Raw genomic sequence first — 18582 nt, forward strand, 5'->3', positions numbered from 1 at the left:
CTGACCTACACAGTATGGGGCCCCCTCTGTCACTGACCTACACTGTATGGGGGCCCCTCTGTCACTGACTTACACTGTATGGGGGCCCCTCTGTCACTGACCTACACTGGATGGTAGCCCCTCTGTCACTGACTTACATTGTATGGGGGCCCCTCTGTCACTGACCTACACTGGATGGTATCCCCTCTGTCACTGACTTACACTGTATGGGGCCCCTCTGTCACTGACCTACACTGGATGGTATCCCCTCTGTCACTGACTTACACTGTATGGGGGCTCCTCTGTCATTGACCTACACTGTATGGGGGCCCCTCTGCCACTGACCTACACTGTATCGGGCCCCTCTGTCACTGCCCAACACTGTATGGGGGACCTTCTGTCACTGATGTAGGATCTGTACTGCGCATGTACCAATCTGTGTCTATGATAGCAGTCGCAGTGACCCCCAAGCCGCAGCCATTGTGCTGTCGTCCCGTGCGTATGCACCTTTACTCTAACCTCCTCTCCCCGTAGCCTAACCTAACCCTCCCCAGTCAGGGTCTGACCCTAACCCACCCCGCGAGGTCCCGAAACCTAACCCCCCATCCCCAGCCTAGCCCTAATGCTAACCCAGCTACTTACCTTCGGGATTCCAGCGTCGGTATATTCATTTTCGGGATCCCATCCACTGGCATCCTGACTGCATCCCATACATTCCAATGGGATCATTATTAGTATAATTTCCCTGCATTGGGTATAAGGCACAATGATCCCTATGGCTACATGCATTGTCTGAAAAGTATCAGTATGTTTTCATCAACACGTAGCTCTTACTAACTGCTTTGGGGCTCATTTACATTTGGATGTACTCCAAGTCAGCTTTATGACACGCGTCATAGATGTAGCAGTACACACCCACTTGACCACAGCACTCATAGGTGCTGCTTTCACACTGTGGACTTGATTCAGACCCGCTCGCTAAGTTGCGCTCACTCTGAACGATTTTCATCCGTCTGCGCATGTGTATAATTCGCAGTGCGCATGCGCAAGCTAGTCTTTGCGATCTGATTTTGGTTGCTCGTAAGCCACTATCAGCTCACTTCTTTGACTGACACATAGTGCCGTTTGTGGATAGAAACCAGGGAAGGTGCTTGTGAGTGGTGGAGCGAACGAAGGCGTGTCAGGCCGCCAAAACGCTGTTTAAAGGCTGTGGATAATTAACAAAGTAGCGTCATTGTACACGTCACCTGCATGTATTTCAGCCCGCACTGATCGCAGTGCTTGCGGCGGGGAAAGGCAACCTCAAATGCCGTGAGCAGCTCCGATGGCTCTCGATGTTACTGATTAATCCTACAATTCCCGGAGATGACGTGTGTTGCGAGTGGCAAGGGGGCGTCTTTATACACTAGCGAACGCTCATAGCCGTAGGTCGCAAAGACATAGTGGGCATCCTTACGCGACGCAGTGCGAGAGCTTAATTTAAATATCAAGCCCCTTTTTGCCAGTGAGCGACCACATCTTGTGAGTGGGTCTGAATGGGCTCCTCTGCCTGAAATGTTTTTTCAAAAGTAGGTAAGTGTGCCTAAGATTAACATGGTTGCTACCTGTCTGAGAGAAAAAGATAATCTATCTAAATTATATTCTCCAAAGTGCTAGTATCCTCAGCTCATTGGTATCAGAAGTGTAGTCAGATGATGTAAATGTGGTTTTCCTACTATAGTTTGCAGAAAGAGGTAGATTTAGATCCACCAATATAATGGCATACACACACAGAGAGTGGCAGCTGGTCGCTCATATACCCTGGGTGCTCAGGTACCACAGGTCTGTCTTCAGGAAAAAATAAATTACTGATCTTGGGACCCGATTCAGACCCGCTCGCAAGCACATAGCGCTCGCAAGCACATAGCGCTCGCAAGCGGGTCGATGGCCGGGCAGTGCGCACGCACGAGCCCCGGAGCGAGTGAGAAATTCACTTGCTCCGGGGCTCGCTACAAACGGGGCAGCTGTCGATGTTGATCGACAGCTCGCCCCATTTTGTAGGCGGGTCAGGGGGAGTGGCTTGCCAAACAGAGGCATTCCCGAAGGAATGCCTGCCGTTTGTGGGCAGCCCTCCTGAGGCTTGCGTCAGACAAGACCCTACCACAAGGGTCTCGTCACAAGCCCGATGGTCGGGACCACCAGGCCGCTCGCTAAAGCTGTGGGTGAAAACAGCGAGCGGGTATGAATCAGGGCCTTAGTTTTTTTATCATGTGAATATTACACTCATTTGCAGGTATTACACATTTGCTGTTATATTTGTATCTTCTGTATGCTTTATTGCATAATATATACCATATATTTATATACTATACCCCCCTTTCTTCTAACCCCCAGCTCGTCTAAACACATGATCGAGTATATAGGGGGGTTGTGCTTTTATTCCTATTGTTTTACTTACAATTAATGTATGAAGGTTTTCAGAGCGCTAATATGCCTCGCTAGTGCCTCGGGATCTGCGGATGCGGTCGGAGCTTTTGCTGCTTGGCATAGCATTGCCTTTAGAAGGTGTCTATCAGCTAGGGTACTGTAAATGGCCTGTATGTGTTCACTGTCCCTATACTCGCTGCCCTCTTCCAGTATGATGGCCTTGCAGCCAAGATGGGTCAAGCACTGGATGAGGCAGACCACAGTGGCCGATATCACGTCTGAGTTAGTACTGTGCATATTTACCATCAGTGACAGGCAATACTCCTTAACTAGTCTGGTGACAGGACTAAATGGAAATACTCTGCAGCGCTGAACTAGCTCCCCAAACAGCTTGGTTGCATGGCATTGGAGCACGTGGTCTGCATTAGTTAGATGTCTTGCAGTGTAGCGGAGGATTTTATTATATTTGCACCAAGTCTTCTCTCCATGCATTTGAACAATGGTCATCAAATTTCTTAGGATGATGGGAAGCGAGGCCGGATCTTCTTTCTTCATCTCCCGCAGAAGTGTCTTCATTAATGCATTCCTGAATTTCATAGCCATGTTTGGTAAGGCCTTTGTGAAATGTTCAGTGCACTCTATGACCTTGAGGCGAGTATTGTTATCGAGTTCATCCATCATGGGCAATATGTTGTTAACAAATGCATTAGGTAGGTCGCCAGAGACACAATCAGGATATGCCATAAGACCCGCACAAATTGTAACACTGGCAACTTTGGTTTGTAAATTATGTGATCTATATAGTGGCCTAAGAAGACCCAGAATCTCTCTCCAGTCTCCGGTCTGGACAATAGTTTTAACAAAGTTGTCAGCATCTTCGTATTCATTACACACCCTGTCAGATACAACGGTCTTATATATCACTTCAGGGCCAAAAGTTGTTAGTTGTTTTGGTGTTACCTCCTGGTTTTTGCTGCTCACATAACTTCTGTAGGATGTAAAGCTGCTGCGATGGCCGGCCAGCAAGGAATTCACTTGGTGTATGGTGGTAATGATGATCCTTTTATCCTCAGTGCTGTTCCCGTTTTGTATTTTCCAGCTGGTGAGTATATCGCAGGCCTTTGTAAATAACAGCTTAATATTTGGCTCTTGTATAGCAGGACTCCCAAAGGACACAGCAGCATTATTAATGAAGATGGAAAGAACGATCCGGGCGCAGGGATCAGTTACAGTCTCCATATGTGGACATATCAGAGATAATAGATACACCTTCTGAGTGAAGGGCACGGTGGTGTAAGACATTATAGCTGCCAGTGTGGTAAATGCAGACAGTGGAGGGGAGTACCCGTGTACCTGAATAGTAGTCACCAGCTCCACAATGGTGGTCTCCATGTAGTCCTTGGCCAGGTAGAATAGAACTTTGCTTGCTGGTAGCCACTTGCACTCAGTGTTACAGCGCTCTGACGCTGTCATTGCTTTTGTAATAACAGGGATCATATTTTTAAATAAGCCACTTACATCCCTCCTCACCTCCAAGACGTGGCACAGAAAATCGTAGATCATATTCACCTCAGTAATGGGCAGCTGCTCCTTGCTGAGGACATCATTTATCATGTTCACCCAACACACAGTTTTTACCAGTGGCATATTGGCAGTCTCCTTCTTTTTGTTGTTCGTCTCAATAATGGCCAACTTCTCCATCTCCTTTGTGAGGACATCATTGATCACGTTAATCCTGCGCACAAGGTTTTCCAGTGGCATAACGGCAATGATTTCAGGCAAACAGCCCCGTAGCACCGGAGAGTAGAGGAGCTTGGTGTTATGGAGGATCGCCTTGGTGTTATCGGTAACCTCCCCGGGGGGCAGCATGGCCGGTAACTTTTTGTTACCCTCTCCTCCCTTATGCAGTGTCACATCAGATGAATCGCTGTCCATCGTCTGGAAATTACAAACTCCAGATACCAGGGAGGGAGGTGTCTGAGGGGGGTAAGTGTGACAGGCCAAACGTTGTTATTTCATCCTTACCCAAAAGATGATCTTCAGTCATTTTTGAGTCCTCATTCAAAGATGTAATTCAGGACCTTATCGGAAGATGTTAATCAGGACTCATCAGAAGATGTTAATCCGAGGTCCTTAATCAATATTCGTTTTCCAAAGTCGCCTAACTAAAATAATGAGGAATTACTCAGTGAGTAGCAATGTGAGACGGAATGTCACCACAAAGTGGCTGCCAGTAGCTGGGCATCCTTTATATAGGGCTGTGGCCTGGATTGTGACATCACAATGCCTGCAGGCAGCAGTTAGAGATGGCTGCTGCTTAGATCAGCTCTGTGCCCTACCTGCCATGTTTATATAGCATCAGTACATGTTTGTGTAGGCCCATAATCAGCAAGAATACAATTTCCCATATATATGTATCAGGTGTTCCTCAAACCTCTTAGAATAGAGCTTATACTCAATGGAGTGTCATTTGTTTAGGTCATGATGCTATTAGTGTACAGCGCTGTGTAGGATGTCAGCACATAATGGGTCTCATTTATTAACGAGTTTTATCACCAAAATTAGTGATAAATGTCACTGTGTATGATAATGGTGCTCCAGCCAATCAGCTCCCAACTGTCAACTGTTAGAAAAACGACAGTTGGGAGCTGATTGGCTGGAGCACCATTTATCATACACAGTGACATTTATCACTCGTTTTGGTGATAAAACTCGTTAATAAATGAGGGCCTACATATGAGATAATAATAATAACCTGTGTATCGGATGAATGGACACATAAAGGTAGGGACGCTGATGTGATATAAGCAGGGGCGGATTGGGATCGAAAACCAGCCTGGGAAAATTCCGGTAGCAGCCCTAATGGGGGCGGGTCTATTGAGGGGGCGGGGTTTGTGGAGGGGGGCATGTGTGTATATATATATATATATATATATATATATCTTATTTTTAATATAGTATATAATACCTTAGCTGCTGTGGCAAGAAAAGTAGTATATATATATATATATATATATATATATATACATGTATATATATACATACACACTACTTTTCTTGCCACAGTAGCTGAGCTACTATATACTATTTACAGATTGATACGCTATCATAAACAGGCAGGCAGATTTTCTATATATATATATATATTATAAAGTTTATAATACAAAGCTCCTCCTGAACCTGTGCTCTGTGCGTGCTGTACTGTGCACTGTGCAGGGGATGGCTGCCGCTGCTGCTGCTGTAGTCGCCGGAGAGGGGGGCAGGGTCATGTAAATGCCGGAGAGAGGGCGGGCTGATGTAAATGCCGGAGAGAGGGCGGGCTGTTGTAGCTGCCAGAGAGGTGGGCGGGCTGATGCAAATGCCGGAGAGGGGGGCGGGCTGATGTAGCCACCGGAGAGGGGAACGGCTGATGTACATGCCGGAGAGAGGGCGGGCTGCAAGCGGAGCCATCAGTGGTTACTGACGGACTCCGCAATGGCCTATGGGAGGAGCTGCTGCAGTTGGGCATGCGCAGCAGCTCCCCCGTCGGCCATTTTTTTTGTTTACTTCAGTGAGCTGCCCGATCGGAGCTGAGCTCTGATCGTGGCAGCCCGGCCAGCGGTGCAGGGGTGACTAAAGGGTAGCGGCCACAAAAGGGGAACAAAGGGACCGGCCCAGCAGGAAACGGCCCGGCGGCCCAATCCGCCCCTGGATATAAGGGGCTCTGTAGCCTGATAGCAGGACCTATGCAGCACACCCAGAAACTGACCCCTCCTGAGAACTGATAGATGTGCTGAGCTTCCCCAGGGTCCTCCTGCTTGGTGTGTGCTTACCATTCAATGCTTCCCAAAATGTGAGCAGGGCTGAACCAGGATGACGGCTACTAATATTCTAAGGGGCTTATTGATTAATCAATTCTACCCTTAAAATATACAGAAACTGCTGTTTCCATGTTTAAGGGCAGAATTACGTGTCCCTTATCTTGCCGCAGACACTATAGTTTTATTTGGTGACGGTATTTAACAAGATCCGCAAAGCTTTGCTATCTTGCATAGGTGGGCTGACGCCATCTTCAGATGACAGTAACCTATTGAATGCAATCTTGTGATCCCTCTACACCTACTCGGGAAAAGAGAATTAGCCTAGGCTAATAAAGAGAATGAGACCTTTTTGGGACACTTTTATTTATGTAGTTGTATAATTTGCTAATTAAAACATATATTTTCTTTCACTTTATTTAAAATATAATATTATCCAGACTATTTTAAACTATTAGGGGCATATGTATCAAAGCTTGATGTGAGATAAAATTGTGAGATATATATCACCAACCAATCAGCTCCTAACTTACATTTTGCAGGCTGTGTTTAAGAAATGATAGTTTGGAGCTGATTGGTTGGTGATATATATTTTAGGGGTGAGCGGCTTCGGATTTCTGAAATCCGAACCCCCCCGAGCCCCCCCGATCCGAGTCCGATCCGAATCAGGCTCGACTTTTCCCGCCTGACTCGGATCTGAAATCGAGGCAAAACGTCATCATCCCGCCTTCCGAGTCTCGCGGGTTTTGGATCCTATATAAGGTACCCACGTCGGCGCCATTTTCTCACTCGGCTGTGGACAGTGAAGAGGGAGGGTGGGAGTTAGGGCTGTGTAGTGTAGTGTAGTGCTGCTGTTGTCCACTACTTCAAAGTCCATAGGGGCTGGCTGTGTTGTGCTGTGCTGCTGTTGTTAATAGGGGCTGTGTCCACTACTTCAAAGTCCATAGGGGCTGGCTGGACTGTGTTGTGCAGTCAGTTCTCCATAGGGGCTGTGTCCACTCCAAAGTCCTGTGCAGTGTCCCAGTCCTAAAGGAGTGCTGCAGTGTTGTCCAGGGGGTGCTCTGTCCATCAGGGGTGCTCCCCCCAAGTGCTAAAAAAATAATATATTTTCTGTGTTTGTGAATTGTGTGCGCAGTAGCCGCACGTGCATCAACAAAGTAGTGCCAAGCGTGCGCCTGTGTCATAAGTAAAGGGCCGGCTGGCTTGACCGTTAAGGGTGCTGTAACCCCCGAAAGTACACTCCAGTCCAAACCAAAAAAAAAATTATTTTCTGTGTTTGTGAATTGTGTGCGCAGTAGCCGCACGTGCATCAACAAAGTAGTGCCAAGCGTGCGCCTGTGTCATAAGTAAAGGGCCGGCTGGCTTGACCGTTAAGGGTGCTGTAACCCCCGAAAGTACACTCCAGTCCAAACCAAAAAAAAAATTATTTTCTGTGTTTGTGAATTGTGTGCGCAGTAGCCGCACGTGCATCAACAAAGTAGTGCCAAGCGTGCGCCTGTGTCATAAGTAAAGGGCCGGCTGGCTTGACCGTTAAGGGTGCTGTAACCCCCGAAAGTACACTCCAGTCCAAACCGAAAAAAAAATTATTTTCTGTGTTTGTGAATTGTGTGCGCAGTAGCCGCACGTGCATCAACAAAGTAGTGCCAAGCGTGCGCCTGTGTCATAAGTAAAGGGCCGGCTGGCTTGACCGTTAAGGGTGCTGTAACTCCCGAAAGTACACTCCAGTCCAAACCAAAAAAAAAATTATTTTCTGTGTTTGTGAATTGTGTGCGCAGTAGCCGCACGTGCATCAACAAAGTAGTGCCAAGCGTGCGCCTGTGTCATAAGTAAAGGGCCGGCTGGCTTGACCGTTAAGGGTGCTGTAACCCCCGAAAGTACACTCCAGTCCAAACCAAAAAAAAAATTATTTTCTGTGTTTGTGAATTGTGTGCGCAGTAGCCGCACGTGCATCAACAAAGTAGTGCCAAGCGTGCGCCTGTGTCATAAGTAAAGGGCCGGCTGGCTTGACCGTTAAGGGTGCTGTAACCCCCGAAAGTACACTCCAGTCCACACCAAAAAAAAAATTATTTTCTGTGTTTGTGAATTGTGTGCGCAGTAGCCGCACGTGCATCAACAAAGTAGTGCCAAGCGTGCGCCTGTGTCATAAGTAAAGGGCCGGCTGGCTTGACCGTTAAGGGTGCTGTAACCCCCGAAAGTACACTCCAGTCCAAACCAAAAAAAAAATTATTTTCTGTGTTTGTGAATTGTGTGCGCAGTAGCCGCACGTGCATCAACAAAGTAGTGCCAAGCGTGCGCCTGTGTCATAAGTAAAGGGCCGGCTGGCTTGACCGTTAAGGGTGCTGTAACCCCCGAAAGTACACTCCAGTCCAAACCAAAAAAAAAATTATTTTCTGTGTTTGTGAATTGTGTGCGCAGTAGCCGCACGTGCATCAACAAAGTAGTGCCAAGCGTGCGCCTGTGTCATAAGTAAAGGGCCGGCTGGCTTGACTGTTAAGGGTGCTGTAACCCCCGAAAGTACACTCCAGTCCAAACCAAAAAAAAAATTATTTTCTGTGTTTGTGAATTGTGTGCGCAGTAGCCGCACGTGCATCAACAAAGTAGTGCCAAGCGTGCGCCTGTGTCATAAGTAAAGGGCCGGCTGGCTTGACCGTTAAAGGGTGCTGTAACCCCCGAAAGTACACTCCAGTCCAAACCAAAAAAAAATTATTTTCTGTGTTTGTGAATTGTGTGCGCAGTAGCCGCACGTGCATCAACAAAGTAGTGCCAAGCGTGCACCTGTGTCATAAGTAAAGGGCCGGCTGGCTTGACCGTTAAGGGTGCTGTAACCCCCGAAAGTACACTCCAGTCCAAACCAAAAAAAAAATTATTTTCTGTGTTTGTGAATTGTGTGCACTGTGGCTGCACGTGCATCAACAAAGGAGCAGCGCCAAGCGTGCGCCTGTGTCCCATAAGTAAAGAGCCGGCTGGCTCATTTCTTAAAGGGTGGTGTAACCCACAAAGTGCACTACTCTCCAGCAAAAATAAAATAATATTTTCTGTGTTTGTGTGCGCTTTAGCCGCACGTATATATATCAATATAACATAAATGGAGGACCAAACTTTCTCCGATAAAAATAAAATAGGGAAAGATCAAGAACCACTTCCTCCTAGTGCTGTTGCTGCTGCTGGGAGTTGTTCATCATCCCAGAGAGGAAGTAGGAACATCACTACTTTTACTAAACAATTGACCCTCCAACAGTCCCTAGCGATGAGGATGAAGTACGACAGCAGTCATCCTGAAGCAAAACGTATAACTGAGGCCTTGACTGCTATGTTGGTGTTAGACGTGCGTCCGGTATCCGACATTAGTGCAGTGGGATTTAGACAATTGATGGAGGTAGTGTGTCCTCGGTTCCAAATCCCGTCTAGATTCCACCTGCATCCTCAAAGCAGCAGCGACAAGCGTGCGTCTGTCTGTTAAAGGGTGGTGACACCCTCAAAGTGTGCTACACAAACAATTAAAATATTGTTCTTTTTTTTTCTGTCTTTGTGAATTGTGTGGGCTGTAGCCGCACCTGCATCCTTAAAGCAGCAGCGACAAGCGTGCGTCTGTCTGTTAAAGGGTGGTGACACCCTCAAAGTGTGCTACACAAACAATTAAAATATTGTTCTTTTTTTTTCTGTCTTTGTGAATTGTGTGGGCTGTAGCCGCACCTGCATCCTTAAAGCAGCAGCGACAAGCGTGCGTCTGTCTGTTAAAGGGTGGTGACACCCTCAAAGTGTGCTACACAAACAATTAAAATATTGTTCTTTTTTTTTTGGTCTTTGTGAAATGTGTGGGCTGTAGCCGCACCTGCATCCTTAAAGCAGCAGCGACAAGCGTGCGTCTGTCTGTTAAAGGGTGGTGACACCCTCAAAGTGTGCTACACAAACAATTAAAATATTGTTCTTTTTTTTCTGTCTTTGTGAATTGTGTGGGCTGTAGCCGCACCTGCATCCTTAAAGCAGCAGCGACAAGCGTGCGTCTGTCTGTTAAAGGGTGGTGACACCCTCAAAGTGTGCTACACAAACAATTAAAATATTGTTCTTTTTTTTTTGGTCTTTGTGAAATGTGTGGGCTGTAGCCGCACCTGCATCCTTAAAGCAGCAGCGACAAGCGTGCGTCTGTCTGTTAAAGGGTGGTGACACCCTCAAAGTGTTCTACACAAACAATTAAAATATTGTTCTTTTTTTTTCGGTCTTTGTGAAATGTGTGGGCTGTAGCCGCACCTGCATCCTTAAAGCAGCAGCGACAAGCGTGCGTCTGTCTGTTAAAGGGTGGTGTAACTCTCAAAGTGTTCCAAAAAATAAAAAACTATTTTTTTAATGTGTTTGTGACTTGTGTGCGATGTAGCCACACTTGCATCCTCAAAGCAGCAGCGACAAGCGTGCGTTTGTCTGTTAAAGGGTGGTGACACCCTCAAAGTGTGCTACACAAACAATTAAAATATTGTTCTTTTTTTTTCTGTCTATGTGAATTGTGTGGGCTGTAGCCGCACCTGCATCCTTAAAGCAGCAGCGACAAGCGTGCGTCTGTCTGTTAAAGGGTGGTGACACCTCAAAGTGTTCTACACAAACAATTAAAATATTGTTCTTTTTTTTTTGGTCTTTGTGAAATGTGTTGGCTGTAGCCGCACCTGCATCCTTAAAGCAGCAGCGACAAGCGTGCGTCTGTCTGTTAAAGGGTGGTGACACCTCAAAGTGTTCTACACAAACAATTAAAATATTCTTCTTCTTTTTTCTGTCTTTGTGAATTGTGTGGGCTGTAGCCGCACCTGCATCCTTAAAGCAGCAGCGACAAGCGTGCGTCTGTCTGTTAAAGGGTGGTGACACCTCAAAGTGTTCTACACAAACAATTAAAATATTCTTCTTCTTTTTTCTGTCTTTGTGAATTGTGTGGGCTGTAGCCGCACTTGCATCCTCAAAGCAGCAGCGACAAGCGTGCGTCTGTCTGTTAAAGGGTGGTGTAACCCTCAAAGTGTGCTCCACAAACAATAAAAATATTCTTTTTTTTTTCTGTCTTTGTGAATTGTGTGTGCTGTAGCCGCACTTGAATCCTCAAAGCAGCAGCGACAAGCATGCGTCTGTCTGTTAAAGGGTGGTGACACCCTCAAAGTGTGCTACACAAACAATTAAAATATTGTTCTTTTTTTTTTGGTCTTTGTGAAATGTGTGGGCTGTAGCCGCACCTGCATCCTTAAAGCAGCAGCGACAAGCGTGCGTCTGTCTGTTAAAGGGTGGTGACACCCTCAAAGTGTTCTACACAAACAATTAAAATATTGTTCTTTTTTTTTCGGTCTTTGTGAAATGTGTGGGCTGTAGCCGCACCTGCATCCTTAAAGCAGCAGCGACAAGCGTGCGTCTGTCTGTTAAAGGGTGGTGTAACTCTCAAAGTGTTCCAAAAAATAAAAAACTATTTTTTTAATGTGTTTGTGACTTGTGTGCGATGTAGCCACACTTGCATCCTCAAAGCAGCAGCGACAAGCGTGCGTCTGTCTGTTAAAGGGTGGTGACACCCTCAAAGTGTGCTACACAAACAATTAAAATATTGTTCTTTTTTTTTCTGTCTATGTGAATTGTGTGGGCTGTAGCCGCACCTGCATCCTTAAAGCAGCAGCGACAAGCGTGCGTCTGTCTGTTAAAGGGTGGTGACACCTCAAAGTGTTCTACACAAACAATTAAAATATTGTTCTTTTTTTTTTGGTCTTTGTGAAATGTGTGGGCTGTAGCCGCACCTGCATCCTTAAAGCAGCAGCGACAAGCGTGCGTCTGTCTGTTAAAGGGTGGTGACACCTCAAAGTGTTCTACACAAACAATTAAAATATTCTTCTTCTTTTTTCTGTCTTTGTGAATTGTGTGGGCTGTAGCCGCACCTGCATCCTTAAAGCAGCAGCGACAAGCGTGCGTCTGTCTGTTAAAGGGTGGTGACACCTCAAAGTGTTCTACACAAACAATTAAAATATTGTTCTTTTTTTTTTGGTCTTTGTGAAATGTGTGGGCTGTAGCCGCACCTGCATCCTTAAAGCAGCAGCGACAAGCGTGCGTCTGTCTGTTAAAGGGTGGTGACACCTCAAAGTGTTCTACACAAACAATTAAAATATTCTTCTTCTTTTTTCTGTCTTTGTGAATTGTGTGGGCTGTAGCCGCACCTGCATCCTTAAAGCAGCAGCGACAAGCGTGCGTCTGTCTGTCAAAGGGTGGTGACACCTCAAAGTGTTCTACACAAACAATTAAAATATTCTTCTTCTTTTTTCTGTCTTTGTGAATTGTGTGGGCTGTAGCCGCACTTGCATCCTCAAAGCAGCAGCGACAAGCGTGCGTCTGTCTGTTAAAGGGTGGTGTAACCCTCAAAGTGTGCTCCACAAACAATAAAAATATTCTTTTTTTTTTCTGTCTTTGTGAATTGTGTGGGCTGTAGCCGCACTTGAATCCTCAAAGCAGCAGCGACAAGCGTGCGTCTGTCTGTTAAAGGATTACATCGGTGACAGCATCCAAGTAGGCATGTCAGACAGTCCGTACCTGTACTGGCAGGAAAAAGAAGCAATTTGGAGGTCCCTGTACAAACTGGCTCTATTTTACCTGAGTTGCCCCCCCTCCAGTGTGTACTCCGAAAGAGTGTTTAGTGCAGCCGGGAACCTTGTCAGCGAAAGGCGTAGGAGGTTGCTTCCACAAAATGTGGAGAAGATGATGTTCATAAAATGAATTATCAACTCTTCCAGGGAGACCAGCCTCCAGAACGTACAGAGGGACCTGTGGTTCCAGCAGGGACGAATTAATACTCTGTGAGGATGAGGATGTACACACTGAAGAGGGTGAGGAATCGGTGGATGAGGAGGATGAGGATGACATCTTGCCTCCGTAGAGCCAGTTTGTGCAGGGACAGATAAATTGCCAGCTTGTTTTGTGGGGGCCCAAACGAACCAATCATTTCAGCCACAGTTGTGTGGCAGACCCTGGCGCTGAAATGATTGGTTTGTTAAAGTGTGCATGTCCTGTTTATACAACATAAGGGTGGGTGGGAGGGCCCAAGGACAATTCCATCTTGCACCTCTTTTTTTTCTTTGCATTATGTACAGTTTGGGGCCTAGTTTTTCAATGCCATCCTGTCTGCCACTGCAGTTTCACGCCTAGATGGGTCACGTGTTTGTGCCGCCCACTTGTGTCGCTTAGCATAGTCATCCAGCTACCTCGGTGCAACCTTTTGGACATAAAAACACTATTGTGAGGTGTGAGGTATTCAGAATAGACTGGAAATGAGTGGAAATTAAGGTTATTGAGGTTAATAATAGCATAGGAGCAGAAAAACCTACAAATTCTGTGATTTTAGCTGTTTTTATGCTTTTTTTCAAAAAAATACAGATCCAAAACACAAAACCCAGAACCCAAAACACGCAAGGGTGGTTTTGGCAAAACCAATCCAGATCCAAAACACGAAGAAAGATCCAGATCCAAAACCAAAACACAAAACACGAAAAGTGGCCGGTGCACACCCCTAATATATTTCACAATTTTATCTCACATCAAGCTTTGATACATATGCCCCTGAGGGGCCTATTCATTAAACATAAAAATTCAATGGAGATAATTAGCTTTAGAACTCTCATGGAGTTCTAGCTAATTATAGGTGGAATTCATCATTCCACCTCTCCATAAGTATCTATTCTGAAAAGCTGTCATTTTTGCGATGACAGCTTTTCGGGAAATAGATACTTTTCCCTGCCTACACTACCTTATCGCGTCTGGAAACAGTGCTGCGCATGCGCTGTTACATCTGTAAAACCAGCGCATGCGCAGCACTGCCTACAGATGCGTTAAGTTTCGCCCCCCCCCGATCCCCCTCCACCCCCCTCCCCCCTCCGCTCACCTTCCCCCCCCCGACTTACCTGTCCGCGCAGCAGCCTCCGGCTCCGTCCTGCTGGTCTGTCATGTGGTTTCCCAGCAGACCACATGACAGATTAAAAAAAAAAAAAAATGTTTTCTTTTTCTAAACTTTCTTGTGCTCTGCTGGGGAGCACACATGACAGACCAGCCTCCGGAGCCTGAGGACGGAGCAGAGCGCTGGAGGGACTCGTCGGGGGACCTGCACACGCTGATACAGGTAAGTGGATTCTGCTATTCGCCACCTCACAGTGGCGAATAGTAACTGCATCAAATTCCGAAAATTGATAATTTTCGGAATTTGATGAATACCATAATTTCCACATCCCCATACTAATGTATGGGGAGTGTGGAAATTAACGCAGGGGTACTTAGCAAGGAGATATCTGTGATATCTCCTGTGTTAAGTCTGTTCATGAATACCAAAATAACGTTATTTAAGGAAAATGTCCTTAAAAACGTTATTTTAGTGTTGATGAATAGGCCCCAGAGTCTGCCCAAGAATAATAACAGAACACATACTCAAAAATTAGAGCATCAAAAATGCAAATAATTTCAGAGACAAAACTTTGTCTAGCAGTAAAAATAATTAACAATCATATACTCTAATAATAATTAGAGATGAGTGGGAACCGGACAAACTCAAATTTCGGGGATCCGGGGGGATCCGAGACACAGCTCGGATCTGCCTGCCTGCCCCGCATCCCTAATCAAGGCAATACCTTGTGATCCTACTGTCGGATCTTGAGGTTGTGCTTCGAGCGGACATTTTAGAAAGCCCCATTAAATTCAATGGGCTTAACGCTTATTGGCTGAGAGAGACGTCTGTCACGGCTCTCAGCCAATCAGCATTCAGCCCAATGAATTCAATGGGCACAGGAAGTTATGAAGATGCCACCCATCACCCTTGCTTGACACCGTCACCACCTCACGCTGCCGACAGTCCTGCACCCCCCGCTGCCGACCCTCACTGGCGGCACCCACACTGCCGACACCCCTTCTGCCAACACTGCTGGTGCCCTGCATTGAGGACACCACCGGCACCCATGCACTGCCGACACTGTCAGCACACATGCACTCAGGACACCGCTGGCACCCCCAATTTGCCGACACCGCCAGCACCCTGCACTGAGGCAGGGCCGGATTATAGGGGGGGCGAAAGGGGTGGTCGTCCCGGGGGCTACACACATGGGGGGCCCCCACACAGTCGCAACACTTACATTAATAGAGGACAAAACAGCATTTCACTGCCTGCACTCCAGTTCACCTCCACGCAGTCCCCGCCCCCTCCACAGTAGCAGCTGCGACCATTGGTCACCTTCTTCCCCAGACTGTCTGTCTCTCTCAGGCTAAGGCTGGAGACACAAGTCAGGTGCACATGTGCGGCTGTGTCACAATGGTAGGCTCCGACGGCCATCCTCCTGCTTCCCTCGTTGTCCCCGCTATCCTTTGACGGTCTGCTCCCGGCCCCAGCGGAGGAAGTGGAGTCGCTGGAGATCCTAGTCAGCACTCCTGCAGTGAGTATACTGCACTCCTTCCCGGGTCTTTAAACTCCCGGTTGTATCTGCCCCTGCAGCAGGCGTTCTTCCCTCCCCTCTCCCCCCAGGGTATGTAGGCTTTTGTAGTCTGATTTGTATTCTAATCTAATAAAGGTCCAGGTCATTTCCTGTAGTGCAAGCAGTGGAGCATATATATATACACACTACTGTTCAAAAGTTTGGGGTCACTTAGACATTTTCTTATTTTTGTAAGAAAAGCACTGTTTTTTTCAATGAAGACAACATTAAATTAATCTGAAATACACTCTATACATTGTTAATGTGGTAAATGCCTATACTAGCTGCAAACGTCTGGGTTTTAAAGGAATATCTACATAGGTGCATAGAGGCCCATTTTCAGCAACCATCACTCCAGTGTTCTAATGGTACATTGTGTTTGCTAAACGCGTTAGAAGACTAATGGATGATTTGAAAACCCTTGTGCAATTATGTTAGCACAGCTGAAAACGGGTTTACTCGTTAGAGAAGCTATAAAACTGGCCTTCCTTTGAGCTAGTTGAGTACCTGGAGCATCACATTTGTGGGTTCGATTATACTCTCAAATTGGCTAGAAAAAGAGAACTTTCATGTGAAACTCGACAGTCTATTCTTGTTCTTAGAAATGAAAGCTATTCTATGCGAGAAATTGCCAAGAAACTTAACATTTCTTACAACTGTGTGTACTACTCCCTCCAGAGAACAGCACAAACTGGCTCTAACCAGAGTAGAAAGAGAAGTGGGAGGGCCCCAGTGCACAACTTTGCAAGAAGACTAGTACATTAGAGTCTCTACTTTGAGAAATAGATGCCTCACAAGTCCTCAACTGGCAGCTTCATTAAATGGTACCCGCAAAACGCCAGTGTCAACGTCTACAGTGAAGAGGCGACTTCGGGATGCTGTCCTTTTAGGCAGAGTGGCTAAGAAAAAGCCATACCTGAAACTGGCCAATAAAAGGAAAAGATTAATATGGGCAATAGAACACAGACATTGGACAGAGGAAGATTGGAAAAAAGAGTTATGGACAGACGAATCGAAGTTTAAGGTGTTTGGATAACACAGAACATTTGTGAGATGCAGAACAAGTGAAAAGATGCTGGAAGAGTGCCTGACGCCATCAGTCAAGCATGGTGGAGGTAATGTGATGTTCTGGGGCTGGTTTGGTGCTGGTAAAGTGGGAGATTTGTACAAGGTAAAAGGGATTTTGAATAAGGAAGGCTATCACTCCATTTTGCAATGCCATGCCATACCCTGTGGACAGTGCTTGATTGGAGCCAATTTCCTCCTCCAACAGGACAATGACCCAAAACATACCTCCAAATTATGCAAGAACTATTTAGGGAAGAAGCAGGCAGCTGGTATTCTGTCTGTAATGGAGTGGCCAGCGCAATCACCAGATCTCAACCCCATTGAGCTGTTGTGGGAGCAGCTTGACCGTATGGTATGCAAGAAGTGCCCATCAAGCCAATCCAACTTGTGGGAGGTGCTTCAGGAAGCGTGGGGTGAAATTTCTTCAGATTATCTCAACAAATTAACAGCTAGAATGCCAAAGGTCTGCAATGCTGTAATTGCTGCAAAAGGAGCATTCTTGACGAAAGCAAAGTTTGAAGGACAAAATTATTATTTCAAATAGAAAACATTGGGCCTTATTCAGACCCACTCGCGAGCGGCTGTCCGCTCGCAAGTGGGTCGATGTTCTGGACTGAGCATGCGCATGATGGAGGGAGCTCCGTCGTGCGCATGCGCCAGACGCGACGAGCGAAGGAAAGTCCTTCGCTCGTTGTGTCTGATCAAAGGGGGCGTGCTGTCGATGTTGATTGACAGCACGCCCCCTTTGGTAGGCGTGCCGGGGGCGTGCCTCCCTGACAGGGCGTTCCCATGGGAACGCCTCCCGTCAAAAGCCGGCCCATTGACATCACTAGTGATGTCAGTGGGAGTGATTTTGGCTCTGATAGAGCCAAAATCACTCCGGAGCTTACGGTTGAAAACCTCAACCGCAGGCTCCGGCTCGCAGTTACGATGGTCGCGATGGTCACGACCATCGCGGCCATCACAATGCACGCTCGTATTGCCTGTGGGTGGTGACCCACAGCTATACGAGCGTCCAGGAGGACGTTCCATTTTCATGGAGACCGGCCCTCATTCAGAGCGTGCGCTCTGCTCAGAGCGTACGGCTCTGAATGAGGGCCATTGTTTCTAACCTTGCCAATGTCTTGACTATATGTTCTATTCATTTTGCAACTCATTTGATAAATAAAAGTCAGTTTTCATGTAAAACACGAAATTGGGTGACCCCAAACTATTGAACGGTAGTGAATATATATATATATACATATATATATATATATATATATATATATGCATGTATGTGTACATGTACAGTGTCTATATATATATATATATATATATATATATATATACATCCAAATACCGGCACTCCTTAGGATAATAGGAAATGACTGGTCCGGGTGCCCTCCACAATGTAACTCTAGAGTCAAGAAACACTGACATGTATAGATCCAATGGCGGCACTCAGGGGAAATAACATCACTCCAACAACATAGCTTTAAGCAACGTTTCAGCGCTTTTATTAGCGCTTTTATCAAGCCAAGTACTTGTGTGATGTTATTTCCCCGGAGTGCCGCCATTGGATCTATATATATATACACACTAGGGTTACATGTATAAGGGCCCCCACAAGTTTGTTGCCCAGGAGCCCCCACAAACCTTAATACGGCCCTGCACTGAGGACACTGCCAGCACCCCCGCACTCCCCACGTACTGAGGACACTGTCAGCAACCCTACACTGCCGACACTACTGGCACTCCCACACTGAGGACACCACCGGCACCCCTGCACTGCCGACACTGTCAGCACATGTGCACTGAGGACACCGCTGGTGCCCCAGCTTTGCTGCCACCGCCAGCTCCCTGCACTTAGGACACTGCCAGAACCCCCGCACTGCTGC

This window comes from Taudactylus pleione, unplaced genomic scaffold (genome assembly GCF_031769625.1).
Source record: "Taudactylus pleione unplaced genomic scaffold, aTauple2 ptg000629l, whole genome shotgun sequence".
Lineage (NCBI taxonomy): Eukaryota > Metazoa > Chordata > Amphibia > Anura > Myobatrachidae > Taudactylus > Taudactylus pleione.